This window comes from Atta colombica, unplaced genomic scaffold (genome assembly GCF_001594045.1).
Source record: "Atta colombica isolate Treedump-2 unplaced genomic scaffold, Acol1.0 scaffold38, whole genome shotgun sequence".
NCBI lineage: Eukaryota > Metazoa > Arthropoda > Insecta > Hymenoptera > Formicidae > Atta > Atta colombica.
In genome coordinates, this window is record NW_017259490.1 from 5,060,853 (window position 1) to 5,073,212 (window position 12,360).

Below are 12,360 nucleotides of genomic sequence, written 5' to 3' on the forward strand. Positions count from 1 at the left end.
TCAATTGCCACAACTCGAGCGGAATAGGATTTTCATTGAACACGAGAATCGATCAATATTCCCATTTGACAATTGAAATCATCGCGAGTAGCGGCGCTTCCACTACTGCAACGATTAATCTTTCTTAAGACGTTGACATTTTCTATTGGTCAAATATCTATATCAAATATCTATCTATATAATTTTTATTTTCTAATTATAATATAATCTGATAATATATTTGTTAAATTTTATTATAATTAAAATAAATTTAATGTTATACACATAATCCTAAAATTCAATTTTGATGCAATTATGTGATATCTTCCGTCATGCCTATTGCATTGGAGATTTTTATGAATTTTGTGATGTAAATTTATCCTGCGACGTGTGAATGAACATTTGTGAATCTCCGGTACGCGGAAGTGGATAACGATAATGAACTCCGAGAGTAAGAGCGAGACGAAAGTGAAACGCAAATGAGATCCCTCGCGACTTGTCCTCGGAAATGAAATCAGTATCAAAGGCTGAAGTTGACAGGCAGATGGGCACGTGTTGATGTTTCGTAACACGAACCCCTCGTTCTCTCCAGTATGCGATCTAAAATACCGAAGTCAATTACAACGGAAATTAGGATGTTGAATTCACTCGTTAGTCTCTTGTTTTACGATGACATACATTTCAAGTATATATAATTCATAGAAAATATCATTTATATAAAAAATCAAAATATTCCTTTAAGTTTTGCTCAATTTGAAATCAAATTGAGAAAATTGCTAAAAATCGGAGCAGTTTATTTAATCATTATCACTTTATTTGTCATTATTCTCTTTTATCTATTTACGAATCTCTCATCATTAACACAGCAAAACTCTCATTTTCAAAAGGAAAGCCAATCCAAAAAGCGAGTTTTTCTACGTACAATTTTTTGTAGTCTTTCACGACCGTGAGACATGATGTGTTTTGATATTACGATCTCTAGAGGAGCCACGTACGTGTTACGTAATACAGTAGTAAATGCCAAATTATTTCACGCGCATCGGCAGAAATCGTTGCCAACTACGTGCGAAACGCCGGACTCGCCGCCGCTGCCGCCTCCACCACCGCCTCCGATGTGTTTTGGCGATGCTTGGCGCTGTAACACGAGAAGCTTTTGGCGAACACGTAGAAACGCGGGTCGCACTACGGATTCTTTCCCCGAGTAACTTTTTCCAAGCGTTCGAGCAACGTTATACGACCATAAGCGCTATTATTAAGAAAGGTTGGCACACGAATGCCAATGTCGAGCAGCGGCGACCGTCGCGGATTTAGCGACAGCTTTCATGCGCGAACTGTCAGATATTCGACATTCTCATGCTACCGTAGTCAATAATTTTCCGCGCGAACGTTTTGTTGACAGGAGTATGTTTACGCTATTTTGTCTACTCGGCAGGAATTTTAAAAACTCGGATTGTTATAGACTCATTTCGCTTCGAAAACTGTTCAGGTGATACCTAAAATGTAACAAAATGTGTTACAAAATTATTACGCGTAATAATCATTAATTAAATAATAAAAAAGTGTAATCATTTTTTTACTGTTGAAAAAAAAAAAATCTGTAATAATATAAATCTCTAAAACTTTTAGAATAAATTATCATTCTGAAAAGTAAAATCTTATATTCTAAAGGATTGAAAATTAAATCACTCTTTTTTAAAACTGACTTAATTTTTACTCTTTAAAATGAAATTCCAAAGAATTTAAAGAATATATGTAATCCTCATACAAATGACTTTTTTTTTTATTTGTTTCTTAAGAGGAAGATACGTATTTTTGTGTTCTGTATGAAATATATTTCGACAGAAAATTCATCATTATAATTCGAGTTTCATATTAAGAAAAATAGTCTGGTTGGATTAAATAGTGATTCTCACGGAAAACGGACAAAGAATTTTTTTGATTAAATTTACTAAAATTCTAGTTAGAGATAATTACACTAAGAAAAAAATATAATTAATTTTAATAAATATTTAGTTCAATACTGCCAATTGAACATTTACAGTAAGTAAATATTTGTTCAATAAAAAAAATGATTGTTAAATCAAATTAACATTTCTTTTATATAATAAATATATCTTTATATTTAATAAATATTTAATTAGCAGTATTCAACTAAATATTTATTAAAATTGACTATATTTTTTTTCAGTAGAATTATGATTGATATAATTATTCTGATAAAAATAAGAATTGTAGTAGATTTTACCAGAAATATTATATCAATCAGAATTCTAATAAATTTAATCAGAAAAATCTGATTCGTTCATTTTCAATCAGAAATTTTTTTCAGTGCAAGGACGGCAGATTCCTCGGGTTTCCTGTCACACGCTGAAACCATTTCGCGGATCTTAACGTGTTTCGGTAAAAGATGTCGTCGCAGTATCGCGCGATCGAATTCAAGTACCTCGAATTACGAAGTAGAAATCGGATCGGCGATCGTTTCTCCGCGAGAATCTGCACAAGACGCCTTTGATACCGTCGGACTCATATTTCTCGCCTTTCCGAGAAAGCCTGGGGCCGGACGCTTGCCGTATTTGTGGCCTCGTAAAATAAACGAACCACGTGGTGCACTACGAAGAAGGCCAAGTTCGAAACGCCGATTATGAATAATACCATTTAGCCGCGATAATTTCCAACCCTTCAATCGCGCGAATAATTGATCATACGCGTTTTCTTCGGCCATAAAGAGTGCATTTTCGACGGAGTGTCGACAAGGAAATATAATGTAGACGTCCGCGAAATATTTCTATACTCTATATCGTCGGCTTCTATATCGTCGGCAATTTTGAAATACAATATTTGCATAATATTTCCGCGATATCAAATCGATGATAATCAGATGATTTCGATAAGAATTTAATTTTTCATTTCTTTGTTACTCGTTTTTATCAATTACGTCAGATTTCCTTTTTGTATAGAAAAATTTAGTGACAGAAATTATAAAGTAATGACTACTTTTTCTTTTTCTCATATTTTAATTAAAAATTGGCATATTCACGAATGAAATGTATTATTATGATATTTATTATATCACGTGACTTTTTGTATTCCAATGTTATATTGTTCGCGAGAGATTTTGTATGATAACTCCATGATTTTGTTTTGAAAGTTGAAAAAAAATGCGTCCACGAGGATTAGCTCCGATGAGGAAGAGAAGAAGAGAGACGTACCGTCGTACGTCGCTGGTAATCCGAAGCAAATTATTTGGGCGTTCTATTTCGAGAAGGTGCCTTTGCGAAACCCGCGCGAGCCGGGTCGGGCCTCGCTCGCCACGATGATGGCAGCGATTTCGACGGCGACGTCGTCTTCACGGGACCCATGTTTTTTTTCCGAGACACATAATGCGGCCGCGTGTATCCGGTCTGCAATCCCGTTGAAACGAAATCGAAACGATTTCCGTCGGCCAGCACAGACAGAAAAATATTTAGACGCGCATTTTTGGAGGCTGCATAAAAGATGTTAGGGCGCGTTTAACATGATTTACAAGTAATTATGGACAACGCGAGCACGTGAGCCTCATCGATCATCGCGGCAATAAATATTTTCATCAGCAGACTGATCAAACTCGTGTAAATCGACAAAAATACGTATCTCCTCCTACCTACGAGATAGGAATGGTAAGCAAATATCTCCAGTATAATCTCAGATAGGATGACTTCACTTGACTTCATTTTCGATTTTTCTTATGTATTTTTTACATAATGAATACAACAAAATATCAACAATATAATTTTAGTATAAAATTTTTATCAATGACGTGTAAAATATCAATTTTTTAATTTTAATCGATCATTTATGCATCAATTGTAATAATTTAATTTAATTTATCGTGCACCCGTTTTAATTTTTTTTTAATTGTACTTTAATATTATATTTCTTGTGTGTGCATATATACAATATGTATACTTATAACAAATTTCTTCATCGTTTATTCATCGTAATTGCAAGCATTAAATTTTAACAGCTAGTATTACGGATAAAAACTGTTTAAAGATTTAGAAACGTGGCAGTAAGTTTATAGATAAATCTACCTGAGAGCCAAGACTTCTTCAAGATATCTTCAAGATATAAGATTCTTCTTTGAAGATAGAATATTGTATATTTTAGTTGTTTATGCTAGATTATATGTTCCAATCAGTCACATAATTAACTGTAAGTAGAACTTCTGATGAATGGTGAATTTTAATCCAATATAAATTTATTATTTTATAAATTGTGGATTTAAAATTTTTATTATTTAAAAACTACTTATTTTGTACGTTGTTTTTTCGTTGCACATCATTCGATATTATATTAGATAATAAAATGGCGGACGGTATCGGACAGCCTAAGTAGTTGACGAAGTTTGGCTTCTGACAGCTGTGTGTTTTGTTCTTGAATATGGGGAAAGTACGAAGCATAAATCTTCTATAATATGAAATAAATAGGAAAAAGAGAGAATGATATTATTGTTAAGAAAATAAAAATAATAAGGAAGAACATAAAAAAGACGTATGAGTGATATTCTAAAATATATTAAGAGATGAATTATAAATTATTTTTTTAATAAATAGGGGCAGAAGATAACATTAAAACTATGTACAGACAACAGTGAAACCTACAAAAAGACATGTTTTTAAAAAATATATGTCAATTCAAAATCACCTTTTAATTAAAAAAAAAAAATGTAAAAATATTTAAAATATAAAAATCTTGACTATTTTCATTTTTCATAGAAAAATGCAATTAAGAAAATGTTTCGATATAAGAATAATGTTTTATATTATGTTTTATATTACATTTAATTTTTGTCGTTTAAAAAAATAAAATGTCGAAAAAATTTGAGATGTCCGATGTACCTTGATCTTCCCCTTTTCAAAAATTTTTCAAAAATAATTAAGATTTGTTATGCAGAAAGTTTTTATCGTAAAATATTCTTCTTGCGAAAAAGAGAGATTCTGCTTGCGCTTTCCGTGTTTCCACGGTGAGTGCACCGTTGTGATGCATCAAAGTGTGGGCGTTTACGCGAATATTTTGCTGGAAAACGGCGAATACGCACGCGTGTTGCGTTATCGCATCATGGAAGGACTCGACACAAATTGTGAATACTAGTCGATTGTGACGTCATACGGTTGATAAGGATTTTTCCAAGGATTTTTCCGAGGGAATCGCTGCAAGTGAAAGGCGTGACGAGAAAAAGACCTAATTTCAAAAGAATTTTTTGGCGTTTATTAACATCACGCACATGGCGTTGACCTGCTAATTATGTATCGTTCTGCTAATTAACTGGACCTCCTCATGCGTTATGTGCATAATGAAGTTGTGATTAATGATTTAACGAGGCCATGCAAGAAAGCATTTTACATTGCGCCTTAGCGCAATAGCTTGTATTTACTGCACTGACTACACTGAGCAAGAAAATAAAAATAATAAGGAAGAACATAAAAAAGACGTATGAGTGATATTCTATTCCAAAAGTATATTAAGAGATGAATTATAAATTATTTTTTAATAAATAGGGGCAGAAGATAACATTAAAACTATGTACAGACAACAGTAAAACTTACAAAAAGATATTTTTTGATATTTTATTACAAACAACTGTTGTTGGAGTGAGATAAATTAATAAATTCATTAATGCATGTATTAAAGTTTTAATGTAAATTTTAATATTTAAGCTTTTTAAAAATTCATAAGAATTTCGAGCTGAAAATTAAAGTTATAATTAAACCTATAAATGTTTGACCTAAAATTGACAATTTTATACCTATTGTCTGAACTTTTTAAGTAATTTCGAATAATTCAAGAATCTATAAATAAAATTAAATAAATCTTTCTGATAAAGGTGAATATACGATATGTGGCAACAATTGACAACTTGCCAAACACGTGGATGCTTCAACGCGAGAATAGATGCGTTCCATTTTGAAAAGAAAATCTTTATAATAATATGCCATCTTCATCCAATAAAGTAGTGCAATAAAGTAGCTCATTAAATGTGAAGGATTATATTGTTTCCTACAAGAACGATCGCTTTCAGGAATATTGCGTTCCAATTGCGATATGAATCTGTGCAATCATTTTCGCTATTGGCAAAATTTGAAACCAGCATCGACTCTGGTATACATCGCAAAAACAATTGTTTGTCTTAATTCGATAAATGTCATTGTACAAAAATAAACTAGAAGCGTTCTCTTTATTATATTATTATTACAGAGCTGTTAAACAGAAAATTATATTAAAGTTAAATGTCATCTTCTTAATTTTTTAAAATAATTAAGATTAATTAATGTACCGTTTTTATGATTAAAGTAATTACAAAATTATAAAGTATTACAAGAGATGCAACACGATGAAATAGTTTTAAGTAACACTGAAGGAAATAATCTTTATTTTTAAGCGATTAAGCTATCTAATGACAACACGTGTAGGTATCACTATTAATGATGATAGTGTTGTCAAGTGTGAGTTTTTAGATACAAGAAGGTGTTCATCGAATATCTCAAATCTTATCTGGCTTCTTATCAAGCAGGAAGCGCCCTTTCTTTTTATTCAACGGTTTCTATTCAACGGTTTCTATTCAACGGTAAATATTTGATTTTTCCATCAACTATCTAAAATTATCCCTCCGACTACGGCTGTGCATCTGCAATTGCGAGTTCTGTTTACGCGGCTGCATCCGTACCATTGCGCGATGCAACTGGGAAATTACGGCGCGATTTGGTTGCAGACTATAAGGCGAAAGTGAATCGGATTTCACGCGCAGGATATTCACGGCTGTCGTAATGGACCATTCGTGGTGATTCGACCGAACGACGACATCGATGAGGGCGGAAGACGAGCATCCAATTTGAATTTCCGCGAAGTGCATTTGCGGGCGATTTGTCGCGTTTAAATAAGGACAAAAATCGAGAAAATCGTCCGTAAATCCTTGGCCAATGATCCAAGAGCGACAAACTTGCTTGCAAGCCAATTTATTTTCTTCCGTTTATGTCACGAGAAATTGCACTTTTCCAGCAATTCCCGCAGAATATAAATAATATGAAAGTAATATAAGAACAATACATTACATTAGCCAAGACAAATTAATGAGTTATAATTATTCTAAACTTACCACTGTTAAAAAATAATTTGTTTGCAAATATTGATAATTTTATGTTAAAAATTAATGCGTGACATGTGAAAGAACAAGATAATTAATTACTCATATTGTGTATAGCAATTAAAATTAATCGCTTATAGTATCAGATAATTAAGCTAATTAGTCATGGTAAATTAAATCTCCCGCACATGTAACCTCACTGTGTTCTTCTCAGGAAAGGCGAACAAAGAGCCAGTGATTAATTTACATTATTTTGACAAGAGTTATGCATGTTTTACGCGTAAATATGGCACGAATTTGAATTCCCCGTGAGATGAAAACTCGAGATTTTTGGCTGCTCTAGCGGACCAGATGATATTCAGGAGAGTAAGTAACAACATAATAAGAAAGAAAAAGAATGTGGAGAGAGGCAAGCACTGGTGAGAGATTTGCGTTGCGTAGGTGTTTTGGCTCAACTCTTTTGGAGATTCGAGCGAGAGGATGACATTGCACACGATACAACGACGTTCCGAATGCGAAACAGAATATTAGCAGACGGATAAGTTTCATGCATTCTTTTACTATAATTATAATTCTTAAATATAATTCTAAATATCCAAATTGTGAATAAATATTAGATATATATTACATAAATCTTTAATTTATAAATAGTCCTCAATTCTTCGCAATTTCAAATATCAACGGATATGACTTAATTTGAGAATAATCATATTTTATATTAATTATAAACATCGAGAATAAAAATGTCACATTTTTGAAAAATTGACGCATAAACTTCAATTTTAATATTACTTATGGTAGAACTTGCGACAAATGATATAGAAGTAATGAGGATAACATGGATACTCTGCGAAAGATCGAGTCATGTATATGGCGGTAGCGAAAGAGAGAAGAAAAAAGTCAGCGACGAGACGCCACGGTGAGAAATAAAAGCGATATTTTTATATCCACGAGAGTAAGCTCGGTGGCGCGCGTCCGCCACCGGGCCTCAGCCTCTATTAATATCCATGAACTGGGCTTCCTCTCAGGCATTCGTAGCAAACTCTCTTTGCACGAGCAGCAACGGCGTGATGTGATTGGCCGCCGAAGGAATGAAATTTCCCCGAAAAAAATTCAATCAGTCAATTTGGAAAAAAAATCATTGTCAGTATATATCTAAGATATGAACATAATAGCGAATTCAATCACTTACATTATACTAGAATAGTGTATACTAAAAACTGCATGAAATTTACAAAATTAAATATATATAAAAACATTTAAAATGATTAAATACCTAATAATGATATTGATACGTTTAAGAAAATATACATGTATTATTTTATGTTAAAGTTGATTATATTACGCCACTGCATTTAAATACTTTTTAAAACAGTTTTAAATAAACAGTAAACTAGTGTGATGAACAGTAAACTACGAATTTATCAGAACTATCATGAGAAATAATATCTCATGATAATAAATCAGATAGAAAGAAAGATTGATAATAACGGTGCGTGTGTTAATATAGGAATCAAATTATAAGAGATTCTTTTATTAGAATTATCAGACAATATTGTCTTAGAATTGACAATAAATATTAAATTAATTAATTCTCGAATCGTCTAAACCGAATAAAGTACTTCTGAAAAAATTAGTGGAAGCGACTAACAAATCGGCGGAAAACTTAACATGTGAAATTGTATCTCGATGACGAAGCCGAAGATTTCAGTGCACTGTTGTCGTAAATGTCGATTCGATTTCGAGAATGGAGAGAAGATAGTGGGAGGCGGTTGTGGGAAACTTGCCAAAAGTCGTGGCAGAAATCGGTCTTCTCCCGTTTGTTTGTCGTGGCCATATCACCTCGTGAATCCATTGGTAACGCGACACCCCCATCGCGTCGGCGGTTGTGTCACGATTACGATGGCGAATAGTCGAACTCTGCGTTGAACTATATATACATTTGCGAATCCGCGTCGTAGAAAAGCAGAACCGTTGATATCGGGCGCCACAAGTCTTCGTTGCGCGCGTAAACATTTGTTCGATTTTACTTAGTATTAAAAGCATGCGTTGTCTGAACTTTCAAATTAAACTACTGCCAATCCAAACGAAATTCGAAAGCTGATTATATTTTTCAACACGTGCATTTACAAAATTTCTATTTTTTTTTTGTATTTGAATTATAAAATTTCTCTTTTTTTTCAATTGCAAATATTTGATTCAATAAAATAAAATCAATAAAATTTTATTTAGTTTAAAATTCTTCCTTGAAAGAAAATGCGATAAAAATGTTAGTGGAAAAATTTAATCAAAGTTAATAAAAAAATCTCATAAAAAATTATATAGAAAACTAAGACTCGCTTGGCACATTTCATTTTGTCAATGATTCAACTAGGTGAATAATGAGCAGGAGAATTCACATCTAAGCGCAATTCAACGATGCAATCCGAGATGAAATCATCGCCGTATTTATGCTCAGTTGAGTTTATGTTAAAACACGCACGTGACAAACGTCATCATTCGTCACTTTTACGGACGGTTTTTGACATGAGCTCATCATATGCCGGAATTCCTAAAGTTATCAGAATTCATTCATCAAACATGAATCATCCAGGCATCGAAACGTACCTTCGCGTCTACGTATACTCTCTTCCTTTCGCTGCGGTCGGCGACGCGTATACAAATATTAGCTTAAATGCTTCGTGGAACCTCGACGGTCTGATGAATCAAGAAAGCTGACTGAAAACGTTTTCAGTATTTTTTTTCCATGGTAGTCGAGTAACTCACTCGCGCTTACGCGCAAACAAACACTCGCGCCGTGTTTGCGAAAACCGATCTGCTCCCTGCTTCGCGAAATAATCGCAAATGGATTCGTTCAGCTTGCAATGGAAACATTTTCGTTCTCCGAAATTGCATATCCTATTTTCAAGCTCTACTTTTTAGATTTTGTTTTCCTCTAAAAAAAATTTAGGAGACATAGAACATTTGAAATCTCGCGATTACTAATAATGGATATTTTTCAACAACGTACACAGGTGACATAATGTAACACAAAGTGTTCCAACACTACACAGTTTGACATTGCTCGACAGTAAAAAGCTAAGAATGAACGTGTAAAATATTATCAATTTTTCAAAAAATAATGTTGGTAGCCGTACTTATTTTGCAATAAAACCTTCAAAAATCGTCAATTCTGAAAAAATTATAACTTAAGTCTAAATAAAAATTTATTATTGATATACTAAATATAATTATAAGAATAGAGCGGAAGACTGCATTCTGATGTTATATTATGAAACTAAATTGTGTTCCAACAAGTGCACAATGGAATACAGTGTAACGTCTCTGTGTCCTAGCTGGAAAACAGCTATGAAAGAGAAAAGAATGTTATTTTAAAGAAAAGTTAAATTAAAGAGATTAAGGCTAGGTAAACTTTAACTCACTGTGTTACTTTCTCACTCTTTTATATTTTACTCTTTTACTCTTCTGTTTATTTAATAAATAAATAACCATATAGTTTATCTAAAGATGGAACAACTGGCCCTAAACGAAATTAATTCTGCTTCAATCAATATCGGTTTCTGAATCTTTCTCGAATGTCACACGCGTTTGGCACTGATCTCGAATGTATTCTGACGGTACACTCCTCTACAATCCTTTGTGATTCCTCTTAACTGTCTCCTCCATGTCATGTCGACTCATACGCATCTCTGAGAATCGATTTTACTTTCACGGCCCCGATGATCTCCGTTTTCTTGTTTTCATTTCCTGGCACTTGGTATTCCATGTGTAATCATTAACACAATTCTGAGATTATTCTCAATTTCAAATCTTTGCGTACTATCTATGCATCTCCATACGAGAATTAAATTTAAAATAAAAAATCAGAATAATCCAAGAAATCTTTTAGAATAATATTTATTTTATATTTAGTATCTATCGCATAGATCAACATCATCGATATTTAGCACTTTGCAAATAAAATTTGCATATGATTTTTCGTGCGTTGTATACGAATATGCATTCGTCTATTGTTATATTTTACGATAATAATAACGAACAGTTTGTTTAAAGAGATAAGAGCAATGTGCGTGTGAGCAGTCGACCGTGCGCCGATAATTTCGGTCTGACGTTAAGCTAGTCACACACACTTTCCATAACAATAACCGTAAACGTAACATAGGTTTTCGATCAATCGCATTGTTTGATTCGGTCGATCACAACCGTAACAGTAAGAATTGAGCAACATGATTGGTCGAAAATCTTACTGTTACTGAAAGTGTGTGTGACTAGCTTTACTATCTATTTCTCCTATCGACAAGAGTCAGCGAAGGCATTTAGCTTAGTTTCTCTTCGATATTTATTTCGTCATCGCCGCATCGATATATTCGACCTCGAAGCGAAATGACTCAAGCAATAACAAAGGTCGGAAAATTTATTCTGTCTCTTTCGCATTTAAATTTGTCTTCATAATACAGAAGTATTAATATAAAATATATTTCAATAAAATCATTTTTTGCTTATATAATTCTATGAAATATCTATGATATTTAAAAGTTTACTTTTATTATATTTAATCTATATATTTTAATCTTCTTAAATATATTTTTATGTATATGTCTGTATAATTAAAATAAAAAAAATTTAATACTGCAACATTTACATCTACTTATAATACTATTATATGTTGATACATCAATGAAATTTTGCAAAATAATAAAATGTTGAAACATAAATCACAGAAACTGAAATGTATGACAATAATAAACATTAACATACAACCAAATTTAAAAATGAAATATTCTCATATTAATTGCGATTTAAAAGTGGGCTAAAAATTCGTACGTTTCAGAGTTTCTCTCGATGCATCGACAAGGGAAACCACTGTATAGCAGAAAAAAATGTAAAACGCGTCTTGCGCGTTTCTGCACGTTGCTGGTATAAAATGCAACTGGTTCGCACGAATGCGTTCCCTATCGACGCAGCGTTTTTCAGGATATTGCACGTATGAACGAGCCTTAACAGTCCTCGTCCTAAGCTTAAGTGAGACAGAGAAAGTAAAGGAGAGACAGAGAGAGAGATGGAGAAAAAAGAACAGATGCATTCCAACATGGGAAGGTGGGATGGATCCGTCTCTGATAACCCGCCCATTGGAATGCGTACCTCGTACACCTTGGTGTATTCTCCCTCTCAGTTTCACTACACACCAGTGCATCTACCTTCACACACACACACACACACACACACACACACACACACACACACACACACACACACACACA

At 33.1% G+C, this 12,360-nt stretch overlaps 1 protein-coding gene across 1 annotated transcript in view; it reads left to right on the forward strand.

Annotated features, from left to right (window-relative positions):
* LOC108690864 (PDZ and LIM domain protein Zasp-like) overlaps window positions 1-12,360 on the forward strand; it is a gene marked incomplete at its 3' end in the record, with an annotated part of 24,965 nt that overhangs the window by 1,515 nt on the left and 11,090 nt on the right. The gene's annotated exons all lie outside the window — the stretch shown is intronic.